The sequence below is a fragment of the Chiloscyllium punctatum genome, chromosome 6 (assembly GCF_047496795.1).
Source record: "Chiloscyllium punctatum isolate Juve2018m chromosome 6, sChiPun1.3, whole genome shotgun sequence".
Classification (NCBI taxonomy): Eukaryota; Metazoa; Chordata; class Chondrichthyes; order Orectolobiformes; family Hemiscylliidae; genus Chiloscyllium; species Chiloscyllium punctatum.
The window spans coordinates 112444413-112464716 of record NC_092744.1 but is presented as its reverse complement, the minus strand read 5'-3'; positions in this window follow the sequence as shown (position 1 = coordinate 112464716).

The window sequence follows — 20304 nt, the reverse complement described above, 5'->3', positions numbered from 1 at the left end:
CTCTTAAACTCTCGAGAATCATGTAATCTGCGTGAAAAACACCATGGAACTTATCACCGTATCAGTGTCTGTTTAGAACATCATGAGTGATTGTCCATCCCCCTTAAGGTTCAATGCAATCACCTCTTATTCTCTCACTGAGCTTCACTCACTGCTCATGGTGCCATCATCCCAGGGATTTGTCTGGTGAAACTTGGAGAAAGTCGATCCACAGTACCCCAAATACTGCCTCAACAACCCTCCCCTGGATGATCACAAAGCACCTTTTCTCTCACTTAGACATCGCCATTTCTTTCCTGTGCCAGAAAAAGCCATTCCTTCTCTATGAACTACGACTGACATGGAATTTATAAGTCCCTTACATCTGTACGTCAGCATCAAGAAATCGAGCACCAGAGTTGCCTATGGAGCTCTGCATCACTCTCAGGGAGAATTTCAATGAGATTGAATACATTTAAAATAGGGGATGATCACGTACCTGAATGGAAATGAGATGTAGCAATACAGAAAACAGGCAGAGAAAGGGAACTATCTTTACTTCTGTTCTTCTCTCACAGGATGTATGAAGCCCTGGTCAGGGCAGCATGTTATGCAGATCTTGAACTGAGTGGCTGATTCAGCTGTTCCACAGTACCGTAAAGGGTAAATTGCATAGCTGTGGGTTTGTAGTGTTACAACACAGGATAAGTCTTCCTGCTTAATTAAAACCAGCAACAGAGAAAAGATTTATCCCATGCAGTAATCTGTTATAATTCTCGAGTCCAATAGTATTTAAAGTTAAAATTAACAACTTTATTTCTTAAAGTATAACAGAGAATAATAAACGAATGACTATTTACAACTTCTTCCTCTAACCTGTCTTTTATCTTCCCCCTCCACAATACTAGTCCGTTAAGACTCCTAATTAAGATTTACAAAACAAAACTTCTTATCTCAAAATCAGGAAGCTTTCAGTTCTTCTCCATATTCCTGTCTTCTTTTCTTCTTGGGGATTCTGCTTCACCAGTTACTAATTAGTAAAGGTACCAATAGGAGAGCTATTTTTCAGCCAGTCTTTGCATGCTGGTAGGTTGGCAGTTCTCCTCTCAACTGTTCAATTTTCCATGGTCTGGTACCGCTAAACTATTGGGGATTGTATCATTGGCTTTTAAGATTTGTCAATATAACAAATTCATACTTGGTTGGAGGTGGGTATTTTGGGGTATAATTTAAAATGTTTTGCTGAATTTGTTTTTGTTTTTCAGACAATGAGCTAATCAGGTTGTTCAAACAAATGTAATATCATATCTATTTTTCAGAACACTTGGTGCTGTCAAATAGTTATTGCTGCCTTTTAATTCTCTCAATGGTACAGTACACCCACGTGTTCATCACAGAAGTCACACCGAAACCTGACGAAGGAAGCATGACACATTGACTTCCCTAAAGTTCTTGAGGCAAGCAGATTGGTTTTTATAGCAAATAATAATGGTTGCTTTTAAACACCCCATTTTCCTTCATGAGATATCAACAGACCATTATTCTGTTGCTCTAGATTATCAGTCAATGGCTTGACCACCATAAGCTGTCTTCCCGTACGTGCAGATAACAAGTTAAACATTCTTAAGAGCAATTATTTAATGATGGACATGTGGTTAGAAGTAACATGAAACTATTGCATTCGGATTGAACGAAGGCACAAATGGTTTATTCAGAGGTTGCACTGAGACTGAGGACGAGACTGGGATATCATGATGGTGATATTGGACAGGATTGGTGAGTGGGGAGGACATGGAGATGTAAATCTGTGAAGGACAAAATGGATTATGGAGTTTGACATCAGTCTGGTTCCTTCTCGCATGTCAGTGAGTAACTTATAAATAGTAGTTTAATAGTTATTATATATAAAGAAAGAAATTTTTGTTTGGAACTGAAGGCATTGACTTGCACTTTCCAAAATTTATATATAATGAGCAGAAATTCAGGTCAATCCGGTTTAGTAGACAAATATAATGACTTCAAAGCTGAAAATTGTGTTGCTGGAAAAGTGCAGCAGGTCAGGCAGCATCCAAGGAGCAGGAGAATCGACTTTTCGGGCATAAGCCAATCTTCAGGAACCTATGCCCGAAACGTCGATTGTCCTGCTCCTTGGATGCTGCCTGACCTGCTGCGCTTTTCCAGCAACACATTTTTCAGCTCTGATCTCCAGCATCTGCAGTCCTCACTTTCTCCTATTAAATATAATGACTTACTAGGAGCACCAACTATAGCGAGGATGGGATAGTAACCACCTTGAATAATCCAAAGGATATCCTGGATCCGCCATGCTAATGATATCCAAGGCCGAGAAAGCCATTAAATACCCGAGGATAAACTACAGTCCATTGTTGGAACATTCCAGTCTAATGTTCTCAGATTCTGATCTCTCCTTCCCGTCTCTCTCTCTTTCGAGCTGCTGATCCCTGTTAGTGCTGTCAGTGATGCTCCTACTCATACTATGGGATAGCACATTGAACAAAGCCCATTTATCTTTCAACAATGAAAACTCTCCATTGTGATAATTAGGATCCATGGAGATTGACATTAATCACAGTCACTGAACAAATAGCTTCAGTTAACCCCTTTGAATTCAATATTGATTTTATTAAAATTCAAAAAAACTTTAAAGCTACACATTTGGCATGGGATATGTGTGGGGGGGGGGGATGAACAGAGGGAAGAAATATTTGAGATGGTAGATTGATTGTATGTAATCATTCAATCTGCCTTAGATATGCGAGTAATGTCAAAGGATTGTCAGAACATAAAAAAAAGTTTCTCCGTTTATAAATCGAAACATATAGTCTGTAACTACTGATCAGTGATTATAATGTCAGTAAAATATGGAGAGAACTTTTCTAGTCCATTTTCTGACAGGAACGCGTGCATACAACAACATGAGGATAACAGACAAATGGCATGGATATGTAAACATAGAATACGATGTGACACAGAATTCAGATAGTTATTCGAGGATCAGAGAGGGCAGGTGGGGATCAGCTGTTCATGTTATCGATGTCAATCAACTATGATGAAGTAAATTTTACTGGATTTCGATTGCAGTGTGATTATGATATTGGGGACATGGCTCCTGAGACCAGAGGGAGGGAATATGATATTTCCCAGCCATCAGTATTGGAATTTTATTCTTCATAAATCATATGAAGATCAAATTCCATGATACAACTCCAATGAGGAATGAGGAGAGCCAATATTGAAACCATACAACCAGAAGACATTGGAGCAGAAATTTGGCCATGAGGCCCATTGAGCCTGCTCCACCATTCAATGATGGCTGTTAAGCTTTTCAACCGCATTCTCCCGCTTTCTACCTGTAACCCTTGATCCCCTTTACAATCAAGAACCTATCTGTCTCACTCTTAAATATACTCCGTGACCTGGCTTCGACAGCCTTCTGTGGCGGTGAATTCCATAGATTCACCACTCTATGGCTGAAGAGGTTCGTCCGTATCTCTGTTCTGAAAGGTCTTCTCTTTACTCTTTCCCATCGGGGCATAGTCTCTCCTACCATTGGAAATATCGTCCCAAAATCCACTCTTTCCAGTCCATTCAGTATCCTCTAAGTTTTGAGTCGACCTCTTAACATGTTCTGACCTCGATCATATGTAGACCCAGAGCCCTCAAATGTTCTTCATATGTTAAGCTTTTCATTCCTGGGACCATTCTCGTGGATCTCCTTGGAAAACGCTCCAGGGCCAGTACATCCTTCCTGAGATATGGAACCCAAACCTGTGCACAATAATCCAAATGTGGCCTGACCAAAGTCTTATACAGCCTCAGAAGTACATCCCTGCATTTATATTCAAGCCCTCTTGAAATAAATGCCATCATTGTATTTGCCTTCCTAACTGTTGACAACCTGCAAGATTACCTTTCGAGACTCCTGGACTGGAACTCCCTCGGCTTTTTGCGCTTTTCACTTCTGAACCTGCTCGCTATTTAGAAAATAGTCCATGCCAGTATTCTTCCTGGCAAAGTGCATGATGTAACACTTGCCCACGTTATACTCCATCTGCCATATCTTTGCTCACTCCCCTAACCTGAACAAATCCTTCAATAGGAGAAAGTGAAGACAGCAGATGCTGGAGATCAGAGTCAAAACGTGTGGTGCTAGAAAAGCACAGCCAGTCAGGCGGCATCCGAGGAGCCGGAGAATCGATGTTTCAGGCATAAAGTCTTCATCAGGAATGAGGGCGTTAGGCGGAACTGGGCTGAGAGACAAATGGGAGAGGCTGGGGTTGGGAGGAAGCTAGCTTGGACAGCAATAGCTCGATGAAGGTGAGTGGTGATAGTGAAAGGTCAGAGTGGAAGGTGGAGTGGATACATGCGAAGGAAGATGGACAGGTTGGACAGTTCAAGAGGGCGGTACTGAACTAGAGGGTTAGATCTGGGATAAGATGGTGGGAGGGGAGATGAGGAAATTGGCAAAATTGCCTTTGATACCGTGTGGTTGGAGGGTCCCTCGGTGGAAGATGATGCATTCTTTCTCCAGACTACTACTGGCTAGAAATTGGCCATGGAGGAGGCCAAAAACATACATGTCCTTGTTGTAGTGGGAGGGAGAGTTGAAGTATTCAAGGATAGGGAAGTGGGGTTTTTGGGTGTGTGTGTCCGAGTGTGTTACCTGAACCGTTCTGCAAATTGATGTCCAATCTCCCCAATGGAGAGGAGATCCGGTGCAATGGACAGAGTAGATGTGGTGTTTGGATGCACAGGATGTTCTTTGCCTGACGTGGAAGGATCCTTTGGGCTTTGGATGGAGGTGAGAAGGGAGTGATGACATAGGTTTCATACCTCTTGTAGTGGCAAAGAAGGTGTCAGGAGTGGAAGGTGGCTGGGTGGGGTTGAGGGTGCATGAACCTCACGAGGGAGATGTGAAGGGAATGGTCTCTGTTGATATGGGTGGGGAGGGAATTATACCTCTGGTGGTGGTGTCTGACTGTTGGTGGCAGAAATGGCGGAGGATGATGCGTTGAATCCTGTCGTTGGTGGGATGGAAGGCGAGCACCAGAGGGGTTCTGTCCTTGTTGTAGTTGGAAAGGTGGAGATCAAGGACGGAGGTGCGGGAAGTTGAGGAGATGCGCGAGAGCATCCTCGTGTAGCCGAACCACCTCTTTAGTGCTACCTGTCCCTCTATCTATCTTTGCACTGTTTGAAAACCTAGCCAGAATCCTCTCAGTTCCTTCATGCAAATCATTAATGCATAAAGGGAAAGGTTGTGGTCCCAACATTGAGTCTTGTGGAACACCACTTGTCCCTGGCTGCCATCCTGAGAAGGACTCTTTAATCCCAACTCCCTGCTTTCTGTCAGACAGCCATGCTACTATCCATGTTCATACATTGCTTCGAACACCATGGGCCCTTATCTTTCTCAATAGCCTCCTGTGTGGCAACTTATCAAAAGTTTCTTGTGGAGCAAGCGGATAACATCTATTGTTCTTCTTGGTCTAATCTGCTTGTTACTCTCTCAATGAATTCTAACAGGTTTGTCTGGCCTGACTGTTCTTGATGAAACCATGTTGACTCTGTTCTATTTTACCAAAGACCTCAAGTATTCAGAAATCCCATCCTTCACGATGGATTCCAGCTTGTTACCCACAACTAAGGTAAGGCTAATCAGTCTGTAATTTTCCATTTTTTCACTTATTAAACGGGGTGTGACATTAGAAATTTCCAGCCTCTTGGCCCTTTCCTGATTTTAGTCATTCCTGAAAGATTACTACTTATACTTGCACTACCTCTTCAGCTATCTCCCTTCCAAAGCTGGGGTGTAGTCCACCTGGTCCAGGTGATTTATCCATATTCAGGTCATTCAGTTTTCTAACATGTTATTCTTGATGATGGCCACCATACTCAGCTCTGCCCTCTCACTCTCTTCAACTTCTGTGAAATTATTCATGTCTTCCACCATGAAGACTGATGCCAAGTTGTTCATTCATTTCTTTGTTTCCCACTACTATGTCTCCAGCATCATTTTCCAGTGTCCAATATAACTTTTACCTCTCTTTTGCACTTTATATATCTCAAGAACCTCTTACAGTCTCCTCTATATTGTTGGTTCGCTTACCCCTATATTTAATCTTCTCCCTCCTTATTTTTTTGTCCTCTGTTGGTCTTTATAAGTTTTGCAATTCTCTCGTTTCACACTGCCCTTCACCACATTGTGTGCTAACACTTTTGCTTGTATGCAATCCCTGACTTCCCTCCTCAGCCCTGGTTGCTGTATCCTCCCTGTATCATGCCTCTATTCCTCAGCATGAATCTCTGCAGTGTCTCCTGAATTAATCTTGGAATCCCCTGCCATTGCTGTCCCACTGTCTTTCCTGCTATACCCCTCTCCACATATCAGAGATTGCTGCAAGTTCAGGTCCATCCAGTCTTTCTTGTTTAGGTCCTACCGACTCGGGAATCCCAATGATCCACATATCAGAAGTGCTGCCTTCCCTGCCAGCTGTTTGGCCATGTATTTGACTTTGCTACCTTCCTAGTCCTAACCTCACTCGCATATTCTGGTGTCTCCAAAATTCAAATATCCTTTCAACAGAACTCTCGCAAGGCCTTTTATTTAAAGTGGATAGACTTGATAATAAAAACTTAAGTGTGACCTCAGGAAAGTGGAGTCCACTGAATTAGTCCAATGCCCAGAGGATCTGATATCTATCCCCGCCACTCCAGTCCAGGAGTCATATGGATTGGTGGTGATGGAAGAGCACCACTGAACTGCTGTACTCTTCCAGCACCACTAATCCAGAATATGGTTTCCAGCATCTGCAGTCATTGTTTTTACAAAGGTATACATATGAACCATATATTTGCAGTTGTACGAGGATAAACAGAAAACTAGAAAATGTCAGAGCAGATGGATGTCATGCAGCTTGTTTACTCTGCTTTGCTATTCAATTGGACTTTAGTTATTCTGTTCCTTTCAATGGCAGGATCTTTACCCAGCATCCCCAGTGGGTCAGAAAGTGCCCAGTGTCATTGTGTGCACAGTCCTGCGAAGGGAGTGTCCAGTGCGAGGCAATGGGGAGTGGGGAGTACCAGGGGTGGCACAAGAAAAGGCTGCATGTAGTGACGATAGATTGACAGACTGAAAGGGATGGAATGGGTATCCAGGGACACTGCACACACGGAAGGGGCCGGGCAAGATTCCTAAACAACCAGGGAACCCGCGATGCACGGCTGCTTTTACAAAAACCTGTCACGTTTGCGAGATTTCTCTGTCGAACCAAAGCAAAAATACTGTAGATGGTAGAAATCCGAAGCAAACACAGAGACATACTGTGGAGAGACGAAAGAGTTAATGTTCCCAATGCAGACACGGGAAGAATTTACAAAGCCCACACACACAGGGTCCAGAGATTGAAATTGAACCCGAGTCCCTCGCACTTTGAAGCAGCAGTGTTGTGTCACCGTGCCGCCCAATGATGGATAATCAGAGTTAGAGACAGAGCTACTGTTCTCTGTGATTGGGATTGAGAGTCCTGAATGATGTGTTGCCTACCTGGTACTTGGGTTTGGGATATATCATCTGGGCTGCAGAAGAACTTGGATTGGGCGGGGAATGATCCAGTGGACAGGGTCTGTGTAGGTACCAACGGCTGGACAAACAAATGACAGTGAAAAGAGCAACGGGTAATACAGGACTAAACTATCATATCGAAATGCATGCAGCATAAGGAATAAGGTAAACACGCTTGTGACTCATTCACAAATTGGCAGGCACGACATGGGCATTACAGTGATATCACTGCAAGAGGATCAGGATTCGGAGCGGAATATTCAAGGATATTCATCCTGTCGAAAAGATAGGCAGGTGGGCAGAGTAATAGAGTTGTTTCATTATTAAGAATGGAATTGAATCATTAATCAATCATAAGAAATGAAGTAAAGTCAGATCATGTAGAATCTGTGTTGGTAGAATTGAGGAATCAAAAAGGTGAAAAAAATGCAGTTAGAGTTATGTACAGGAAGCTGAGGTGCAAGATACACCAGGAGCTAGAAATTTCTGTAGGAAAGACAAAGTTACAGTGATCCTGTGGGATTTCATTATGCAGGTGAACTGGGAATTCAGGTTGGTAGTGGTTCGCAAGGAAAGGAATTTGTGGAATGTCTATGAGATGGCTTTTTGGAGCAGCTTGCAAAGGTGAAATAAATGAAGGAGCTTAAGGTGAAGGAATTCTTAGCAGGCAGTGATCATAATATGATTGAACTTATACTGCAGATTCAGATGGAGAAGGTAGAATCAGTAGTAATGGTATTACAGCTGAATAAAGGCAATTACAGGGACATGAGGGAGGAGCTGGTTAGAATTGACTGGGAGACAGGTCCAGCATTAAGGATAGTACAACAGCAATGGCAGGAGATTTTTGGAGTAATTCAGGGCACAGCAGAGATTTATCCTGAGGAAAAAAGAGGCTTATATGGGGAGGATGGGGCAACCATAGCTGACTAGGGAACTCAGGTATAGCATAAAAGCAAAAGAAAAAGGATATAATGTGGCAAAGTGCAGTGGGAAACCTGAGGATTGGGAAGCTTACAAAGACAAAACAGTGGGCAAATAAAATAAAATAAAGAGGGAGATTATTAAATAAGGGGGGTAAGCGAGCTATTAAGATAAAAGAAGACTAACAGTTTGTTTCGATATATAAAGTTCAAAAGAGCGGCAAAAGTGAACATTGGATTGCTGGAAAATGATACTGGGGAGATAGTAGTAGGGAACGAGAAATGGCCAAGGAACTGAATAATTACTTTGCATCAGCCTTGATTGTGGAAGGCACGAGTAATACATTAAACATTCAAGAGATTGAGGGGCCAGAGCTGCGTATGATGGCCACTACCATGGAGAACATGCTAGAAAAACATGTAATGGTCCTAAGGTGGTTAAATAACCTTGACCAGATGGACTACATCCCAATATTATAAGGGAAATAGCTGAAAAAGGAGTGGAGGCGATCGTGGTGATCTTTCAGGAATCACTAGAGTAAGGAACGATCCCAGAGCACTGGAAACCCACTAATGTGACACCCCATTTTAAAAAGAGAATAAAGAAAAAGACAACAAAAACCCACCATGAAAAGTTTAACCTCGGTCGTGGGTAAGATCCCAGAATTCATTGTGAAGGATAAGATTTCTGAATACTTGAAAGTGATTGTTAAAATAGGGCAAAGTCGGCATGGTTTCGTCAAGGGAAGTTCATGCCTGACAAATCTATTGGAATGCTTTGAAGACGAATGAGCAGGCTCGACCAAGCACAGCCAATGGATGTTATCCACCTGGACTTCAAGAAGGCCTTCGACAAGGTATCACACAGGAGATTACTGGTTTTGATAACGATCCGTGGTGTTAGAGCAAGGGTAGTGGTATGAATAGAAGCTTGTCTGTCTGGCAGAAAGCAGAGAGTGGGGATAAAAGAGTACTTCTCAGGATGGCAGCCGGTGACAAGTGGTGATTCACAATGTTCAGTGTTGGAATCATATCTTTTTACTTGTTACATTAACAATCTAGATGAGGGAATTGAGTGCACTCTGGCTAGGTTTGCAGACGATACAAAGATAGGCAGATGGCCAGGTCGTATTGAGTAGGCAGAGAGGCTGAACAAGGATTTGGACAGGTAAAGAAATCGGCAGATGCATTCCGACGTTGGAAAGTGTGAGGTCATGCACTTTGCAACGAAAATAGAGGCATGGTCTATTTTCTAAATGGCGAGGAAATTCAGAAATCTGAAGTGCAAAGTCACTGGGGAGTTCTAGTGCAGTGTTCTCTCAAGGTAAGCTTGCAGGTTGAGGCAGTAGTTAGGAGGACAATTGTAATTAGGATTGGAAGCATTTACTCCGAGAAGAATTCAATATAAGAACAGGATGTATATGGCTCTTATCAAACCACATTTGGAGTATTGTGCTCACTTTTGAGCTCCATATGTCAGGAAGGATGTACTGGTCCTGGAGCGTATTCAGAAGACCTTCACGAGAATGGTCAGAGGAATGAAAAGCTTATTGTATTTAGAATTGTTTGAGGACTCTGTGTCTATAGTCGATAAAGTTTAAAAGGATGAGAGGGAATAAAATTGAAATATACAGAATACTGAATGACCTGGAGCGAGTGGATGTCGATAAGATGTTTCCATTGGACTAGGATCCGAGGGCACATAGGAACACGTTTTAGAACAGTGATATAGAGAAAGTTATTGAACCATAAAATGGTGCATCTTTGACATTTATTGCCACAGAAGGCCGTTGGGTCAGGTCATTGAGTATATTTGAGAGGGAGGTAGATAGATTTTGATTAGGGGATCGAGGGTTACAGGGAGAAGGTCGGAGAATGGGTTTGAGAAACCTATTAGCGATGAATGAATGACGGAGCAGACTCAATGGGCTAACTGCCCTAATGTATGCTCCAATGTCTTATAGTCTTCTGGTCGAAAACTTAAGGAAGTACCTTGCAACTCTGAGAAGATAGATTCATGTTCTTCATGAATGTCAGAAGCTGTTGGGAATAGTGAACTGTTTTAGAATGAATGTACTGTGGCTGCTGTCGGGGTGGTGGATAATATGACATTCAGTGCAGGATCACACACCAACTGTACTGTATTAATGTGGGGAGAGTTTATTCAAAACTTGGACCTCTCTGTCTCTGTCAATGGGGAGTAGGGTTTGGGGTGGGTTGGCGTAACATCCTCCCAGGCATTTCAACTATCCTGAATCATGCATCCTGAGTAAAACAGCAGTCATGAATTTATCACCTTCCCATTGTCTGTTTCGAATATAAGGAGTGATTGTCCATCTCTCTCAGGGTTCAATGCAATCACCTTTTATTCCCTCACAGCGCTGCAGATCAACCTTCACTCACTCCTCACGGTGCCATCATCCCAGGGATTAATCTGGTGGAACTCCTCTTCACTCTCTCTGTGGTAAGGAGATCACCCCATGTGAAGGAAACAAAATCTGACCGCAATACCCCAAATACTGCCTCAACAACACACTCAGGTTTGCTCACAATAATTCTTTTCCCTCACTTTGCTGGTTACATTTCTTTCGTGTGACACAGGAAACCATTCGTTCACAATGCACTGCCACTGATGGGGAATTCAAAACGTCCTTATATCTGTAGGTCAGCATCAATACAGTCAGCACCACAGGTGTCCATGGAGATGGACATCACTCTTCGGTGAGACTCAATCACAAAGAATCCATCTAAAACAGTGAATGGCTACCTCCCTGAATGGAAATGAGCCGTTGGAATATGGGATGCAGGCAGAGGAAGGGAGCTACTTTTCCTTTTATTCTGCCCTCACGGGATGTGTGCAGCCCTGGTCAGGCCAGCATGTTATGCCAATCTTGAACTGAGTGGCTGTTTCAGCTGTTCCACAGGACAATAAATAGTAAAACAAATTGCCGTTGGTTTGCAGTTAAATAGAGACTTGACCAGGGAAGGATGACCCACCGCCTTCTCTAATGGACATAAGGCAAGCCGATATCAACAGATTATCATTCTGTGGCTCTAGAATGCGAGCCAATGACGTGACCCACCGTACACTGTCTGCCCATCTTTCAGATTTCGTGGAGACAACAAGTTAAACATCTTGAAATGGACACGTGGTTAGAAGGGCGTTGAAACAGATGTATCTGGATTTAACAAAGGCACAAACGATAGTTTATTTAGGAATTGAACGGAGGCTGAGGAGGAAATGGGACGCCTTAATGGTGGGACCGGACAGGATTGGTATGTGGGGAGGATATGGAGATGTACACTTTTCAGGAGAAAATGAATCAAAGAGGTTGAGACCAGTGTTTTATATCGCGTATTGGTGAGTAATTTGTAAAGAATAATTTGCTAGTTATAATTTCTAAGGAATGGTATATTTGATTGGAACTGAAAACGTTGGCTTGCACCTTTCCAAAATCTACATATCACGACCATCAATTCAGTTCAAACCATTTCACTAGACAGACAAAATGACTTACCAGGAACACCAAATATAGCAAGGATAGGATAGTAACCAGCTTGAATAACCATCAGTACATCTTCAATCCGTGACGCTAATGATATCCAAGGCTGGGAAAGCCAGTAAAGACCATAGGATAAACTCCTATCCATTGTTGGAAAATTCCAGTCTAATATTCACAGATTCGGATCCATTGCTGGAACATTCCAGTCTAGTGTCCCCTGATTCCCATCTCTCCTGGCCTTCTCTCTGATGCTGCAAATCCCTGTTACTACTGTTGGACATGCTCCCGCATTCCCTTATTAATAGAAGAGAGAACCTCGCTAGAGGCGCATAGGATCCATGGAGACTGACATATTTACAATAGCTGAACAAATAGCTCCACTTAACCCCTTTGAATTCAATGCTAATTTATTAAAATTCAAAATACCTTTGAACATTTATGCATTCTGGGTGTGATATGTGAGTGTGACTGAAGGAAGGAATGTTGAAGATGGCAGATTGATTGTGTGTATTCATTCGTCTGCCTTGGAAATGGAAGTAATTCCGGAGATTTAACAGAACATAAACATGCTTCTCTGTTCCTGAATACAGAGATAAATCCCGTAAATACTGATCACTCACTGTAAAATCAGTAAAACATTGAGAGAACATCTATCATCCATGATCTGAGAGCAAAATGTACCAAAGAAAACGAGGGTTACAACATACAAATTGTGTCGATATGTCAACAGATAATTGCACATGGCAAACACAGTGCAGATTGCTATCCCAGGACCAGAGAGGGCAGGTTTGCGTCATGCTGTTGATGTTATCGACGTTAAGGAACTGTCATGAAGCGTAATTTAATGAACTTCAATTACATTTTGATTGTGATATTGAGGAAAAGACAGAAGACGGAGAGGTCTGGGGGACATGGCTGTTTAGACTGTGTGGCGGGACAGTGATTTCCCCTCCCTTACCAGAACTGGAACGTTACTCTTTATAACCCATATGAAGAACAGATTCAAGAATACATCTATAATGAGGAATTAGCAGAGATAATATTAATGAAATGCGTTTATACAATATAAAATACAGGAACAAAGTGATTTTCTGCAACACTAATATATGCAAAGTACAAAGAGATAAGGTTGTTAAAATACACTCCTGATATTGAGCTCTGTAAATTGAAATGTGAATTACATAACGAGAGAAGTGGTGTGCAAACTTTATCAATCATTATTTGACCCACAGCTGAGATCGTGATTTCCCCTCTGTCAGTGAGTCCCCTCACTAAGATTCTCTGGACTAGTCTCTCATACAGTATCGGGGGGGGGGGGGGGGTGGTCGTGGAGGCGGCGTTTTGGCTATAATTTCCTGCTGCTCTTGTCACAGTCTACTTCCAAACTCTGCTTTCTCCATGGAACCAATCTATTGGCCTAGTGGGTTCTGTTTAGCTGTCAGTAACCCAGCTCTGTGATACTGTTGGAAATAAATAATCTGGGATGACAGCCAGTATCAGCACAGTGCTCACAGTGTATGACGCACAGACAAAGGGCTTGCCGTCCAGAGGAATTTCTAAATAAAGCTTCTAACTTCTGTCTGTGGTCTTCTGATCTAACTAACTTCACCCTCATCTAACACCTCTTCCTCTTGCACTCAGTCTGTTGCTCCCCTTTCTAGCCTCTCTCAGTTTATCTCACTTCATTTGCTTTCTCTCAGTTTATTTCTTTGCAACACAATCTATATTCACACACTATCTCGATCTCCAATTGTGCAGCTGGAACGCTTGCGACTCCACGATGGGCTGAATGGCCTCCCTGCATACCAAAATAATTCTGAGGTTTTCTGACCCACAATAAATACCTCGTGGGCAGACCTGCTGGTCCGGTGACAGGTGAAGTGCACAATCACCCATTATCTTTTCCTGCTCTTCTCTGATGTACAGCTGCCTTGACATGTCTGTTCAAACAAAGCAGACTGAGTGAAATTCGAGCAGTCGAGAAGGCTGTATATTTCAATCAGGATTTAATGAAGTATGAGTATCCAGAATAACATTAGCAATGATTGAAAAACAGGGCAACCCAAGAAATAGCAGCTGAGTTCAACATGTGGTTCCAAGTAGGTCGCATGGTATTCCCAATAGATTATCAATCAAGAAAATCAGCTCCTGTTCTGTGCACCTAGGTTGAATCCCGCCACTGCAGATGGTGGAAATTCAATTCAACAATGTAAAAATATCTCTGGAATTAAGAATCGACTGATGAGAATGAAATCATTGCCGATTGTCAGAAAAGTCCACCTGGTTCACCAATATCCTGCAATGAAGGAATCTTGCATCCTCACCTGGTCTGGCTGACATGTAACTCCAGACCCAAAGCAATGTCATTGACTCCTAATCGCCCTCTGAAATGGTCTAGTGAGTTATTCAGTTGTACCAATCGCTACAACGTTTCAAACAAATGAAACCGGATGGAACACTTGACACTAAAATGGGCATCAGAAAAGTCAACATTAGAAACATCACTATAGAACCTGCAAAGTCTTCCTTAATAACATCTGAGGTCTCTTGCCAACATTGGAACAATTGCCTTACAGACTAGGTAAGCAACAGCCTGACATAGCCATACTCACGGAATCATACCTTACAGAAATAACAGAAATTAAACAAGGACAAAGGAGTCTCTTACTGATTACCACGTAACGTCATTGCTCAGCAGAATCAGTCCTCCTCCATGTTAAACAACACTTGGAGAAAGCATTGATTGTGGCAAGGGCACAAAGTGCATTCTGGCTGGGGGATTTCAAAGTCGATTGTCAAGAGTGGTTTTGGCAGCAGTACTACTGATCATGCTGGTCGGCTCCTGAGGACATAGCTACTTTTTGGATCTGCAGAAGGTGGTGAGGGAATGAACGAGAGGGTAAAAAGCATACCTGACCTCATCCTTACCATTCTACCAACTGCAGATGTATATGTCCATGGCAGTATCGGTAAATGTGACCACCACACTCTCCTTGTGGAGACAAAGTCTATTGTCTCCATAACCTCTATTGTGCTGTGTGGCACTATCACCATGCTAATGGCACAGACTTTTAGCAGATCTACCAACTCAAGACTGAGCCTCCATAAGACACTGCGGACCATCAATAGCAGCCGAAGTATACTCCAGCACAATCTGAAACATCATGGCCCAGCATGACCCCCCCACTCAACCATTAGCAGCAAATCAGAGAAATAACCATGTTTCAATGGAGAGTGCAGGAGGGCATGCCAGGAGCAGAAGCAGGAATATATAATGATAAAATGTTAATCTGCTTAAGCTTCCAAACAGAAATACTTGCGTGCCAGATAGCATAAACAGCAAAGGACAGACAGAGTTTAGCAATCCCAGAACCAATGCATCAGATTTCAGCTCTGCAGTCCTGCTAATCCGATCGTGAATGGTCGTGGACCAACTCACTGGAGTAGGAGTCTCTACACATATCCCCATCCTCAATGATGGAAGAGCCCAGAACATCAGTGCAAAAGATAAGGCTGAAGCTTTCACAGCAATCTTCAGTCAGAATTTTTGAGTGAATGATCCATTTCGGACACAGCCCGTGGTCCCCGTCATTACAGGTAGGAGTCTTCAGCAAATTAGATTAACTGATATCCAGAAATGGTTGAAGGTACTGGATATTGCAAAGGCTATGGGGCCTGACAACATGCTGGCAATAGTCCTGAAGGCTTGTGCTCCAGAATTTACCGCTCCCCTAGCCAAGCTGTTCCAGTATGTTTACAAACTGCCAATAGGGAAATACTGCTCAGATATGCCCTGCACATAAAACGCAGGACAAATTCAACCCGTCCAAATACCGCCTTATCAGTCCACTTTCCATCATCAGTAAAATGATGGAAGGTGTCATCAACAGTGCTATCAAACCGCACCTGCTCAAAACTAACCTGCTCAGTGAGGCCCAGTTTGGGTTTTGCCACGGTCACTCAGCTCCTGAACTCGTCACAGTCTTGGTTCAAACATAGGAAAGGGAACTGAATTCCAGCCCTTGACATCAAGGTTGCATTCTGCCAAATGTGACATCAAGGAGCCCAAGCAAAGATGGTATCCCGCGCCAGCAGTCCATTATTGGAGTCATACCTGACAGATAGGAAGATGGTCATTGTTGTTGGAGGTCAGTCATCTCAGCTCTAGAACAGTTCTGCAGTAGTCCATTAGGATAATGTCCTAGGTCCAAAAGTCTTCAGCTTCTTCAACAATTACCTTCCTTTCATCATAAGGTCAGAATTGAGGATATTCGATGATGACTGCACAATGTTCAGCATCATTCGCAAATGGTCAGATGCGGAAGCAGTCCATGCCCAAAGCAACATGATCTGGAAAGCATCCAGGCTTGAGCTGAGAAGTGGCAAGTAACATTTGCGACACAAAAATTCAATGACTATCACCAATAAGAAACAATATAACCACTTTGTATTCAGCAGCATTACCAACACTAACCAAACCCCCCCACCCCACCCCCACCACCCCCCACCCCCCCGCACACTATCAATATCCGAGGGGGTATCATTGTCCAGAAACTCAACTGGACTCGCCACATGAATATAACAGCAGATCTGAGGCTAGGAATACTGCAGGAGAAACTGACTACCCAAAGCCTGTCCATCATCTACAAAGCAGAAGTCAGGAATGCGATGGAATATTCTCACTTACCTGAATGAGTGCAGCCCCAACATCACCAAAGAACCTTGACACCATCCAGGACAAAACAGCCCATTTGATTTGCAGCACATCCACAACCATTCACTCCCTTCACCACGGTCGCTCAGGAACAGCAGTGCGTACTATCTACAGGACACAATGCAGAAATTCCACAAAGATACTCAGACAGCTCCTTCCAATCTCACGAACACTTCCATCTGGAATGACAAGGGCAATAAACGTTTGGGGACACCACCACCTTCAAATTCTTCTCCAAACCAGTTAACATCCTGATTTGGAAATAGATCGCCGTTCCTTCATTGTTGCTGGGTCAATACCCTGGCATTCCCTCCGAAATCACTAGTGGGTCAATACACAGCAGGTGGATTGCAGCAGTTCGAGAAGGCTGTTCGGTACCACCTTCACAAGGGGGCAACTAGGGGCGGGCAAGAATTGCTGGGCCCATCCAGCGATGCCCACATCCAAAAAAGATTTTTTACAAATAGTTCCAAGTTGATCACTTCGATGGGACAGGTTATCTGGTTTGAACACGAACAGGAAATCAGTGTTTCTAATATTGAACATTTTAGACCTTTCTGTTATTAGAAGGGTGTTCAGTATTCGATGACTTATTGTTGCTGAGTGCTGTGATAAGTTGCACCGTTTTGTTAAATTTAACAATACTGGCGTAGCAGGATTGATTCTTCAAAAATACCAGACTGAAAATGACAATCATCATAGAGACAATGTGCTCCCGCCAGATGAGACTAACAGATGGGAGCTCATATTCAAAATATTAATGGATTACTGGCCGACACTGAATCCTCCCACCATCCGTATCACAGGTGTTAACATTGACCAGAACGTGAAGGCCAAACAACATACAAATACCATGATTACAAGAGCAGGTCAGAGACTTACAATTCTGCACTCAATAGTAGACCATATAATCATAACGGCATGAGATATAGCTATAGATTTAGGTCATTCAGCCTATCCCTTCACTCTGAAACTGTGCTATTTTGTCATAGTCTCTATGACTAGTGGCAATGTCTTTTAAATGTTGAGTATCAATCTTTGCAGTAATCGATCAGTTTCTATCAGATGCCTCGCCTCCCATTCTTCTAAATTCCATCGAGTATGGATAAAAGAGCCCTCAAATGTTGCTCATCTGACAATCTGTCATCCCCAGGATGGATCACCTCCAACATAGTCCATTGCATTCTCAGCAGTATGTCTCTTCAAACTCTCTCGAAATGAATGCTAACATTGCATTTGCTTTCCAAACTGTCAACTGAACCTGCGCATTAACCATAAGACAGGATAAATGCTTCAAAATCGTTTTGTGCTTCCAATTTAGTGGATCCTATTAGAACATAGTGTTTGCCTGTATTCCGCCTACTTAACTGCATAATCTCACACGTTCCCATATTACGTTCCATCAGCCACGTGTTTTCTCACTTTCCGAAACCGTCCAAGTCTTCCTGCAGCCTCCCCACTTCCTCTATATCACTTGCACATCCAACCATTATTGTATCATCGACAAACTTAGCAAAAATCCCCTCAATCCTTGGGCCAGGTGGTTCTTGCATAAGATGTTTCCTGAATTCCCGAAGGACTGTCCACCATCTACAAAGGACAACATTCTAGGTGTTGACTCCATTCAGATTAACATAGGGGATTGATTGGAATTATATCTGTAACATCTTCACTGTCTGCGCCACTGACAATCAGTAGGAGCACATGCTTCGCCCCTTTTTTTGTGAATTTACCCCATTTTGGTGACACAGGACTTGATGGTGCACAATCCCAGTGTATTGATGTCACTCTATCTCGACACTAACTGTGCGGCTCTCACACCGACCAATGTCACTGTGTCTTGATGACGACGGAGCGAGTTGGGGGAGGGGTTGGCTATGATGAATAACTGTGTAACTGTTAGGATGCAATCTGACCTGACAGCCTCGGATGTACCTCTGCCCTTTGTCACCGCTGCAGGCATGATAAGTCTTCCTGTGAGTCAAATCAAGGAAAGTGATAGGCTTGGTTGATGTTCCAGGCTGAGCACGCAGATCCTGTGTGGACCACCTGGCAGAGGTAATTACATACATCTTCAGCTTCTCCCCCCTGAAGCCCACGTCCCAACCTGCTTCAAGAAGGTGAAGAAAGTAAGTGAGAAAGCTCATGTAACTTTCTTTTATGATTACGGCCCAGTGGCTCCGAACTCAACAAATATGAAGTGATTCAAGAGACTGGTTATGATCCACACCACCTCCAGTGTCCCAGCCTGGCAAATCCCGAATAATTTGCTGACTGATGTAATGGGTCCACAATGGATATCATATCCCGAACCCTGCACTCATCCCTGGAACATCTGGACAACAAAGGCACCTACATCATACTGCTGCTCATTGAGTACAGCTTCACCTTCAACATCAATATCCCCTCCAGACAGATCACAAAACCCCATGACCATAGTCTCATCTCCTCCCTCTGCCACTGGATCCTCAGCTTTCTGACACACGCATCACTATGAGTGAAGATAGGTAACTGCACCTCTTCCACAATAACACTCAACACAGGAGTTCCAGAAGGATATGTCTTCAGTCCCCTACTGTATATCCCATACACCCACGGCTGTGACCATATCCCCCTACTGTAATCACTGTACAACCCTTTACCATCCACCCTGCATACCCACAGCTGTGTCCTCAGACCCCTCCTGCACTCGCTGTACATCCACGTTTGTGTCCTCAGCCCCCAACTGTACTTCCTGTACACCCATGGCTTTGTTGCCAAATTTCAAACAAACGCCATCTACACGTTCGCTGCTGACACCACCATAGCAGGACGGATATCAAACAACGAAGACTCAGAACATAGAACGGAGATAGAGCATTTGGTGGCGTGGTGTAATGATAATAACCTCAGTCTGAAATTCAGCGATAGTAAAGAACTGATCATTGACTTTAGAAAGAAATGAGGGGAACACACTCCCATTTACACTGATGGTTAAGAGAGTGCAGAGTGTCAGGTTCCTCTGAGTGATGATAACTGACAACCTGTCCTAGACTTCTCAAATAAGTGTGACAGTAAAGAAGGTTCAACAACGCCTCTCCTTCCTCAGGTGGCTCAGGAAATTCAGCATGTACTATTTCTACAAATGCACCATTGAGAGCGTATTGTCTGGGAGCATAACGGCCTAGTATGTCAACTGTTCTTTTCAGGACCGTTAGAAACTACAGAAAGTTGTGTGCAAAGCCCACGCCATCACGGATTCCAACCTCCCAACCATTGACTCAATTTACACGGCTCATTGCCGCAGAAAGGCTGCTAACATCTGTCCCAGATTACTGAGAGAAGTGAGGGAGGAAATAGCTGGGGCTTTAACAGATATCTTTGTAGCATCCTTGAACACAATGAGATCGCGGAGGACTGGAGAATTGCTAATCCCCTTGTTTAAGAAGGGTATCAGGGATATTCCCATTAATTATAGACCGGAGAACGTATTGTCAGGTGTAGGGAAGCTGCTGGAGAAGATACTGAGGGATAGGATCTATTCTCATTCGGAAGAAAATAGGCTTATCAGTGATAGGCAACACGGTCTTGTGCGGGGAAGGTAATGTCTTACCAACTTCATAG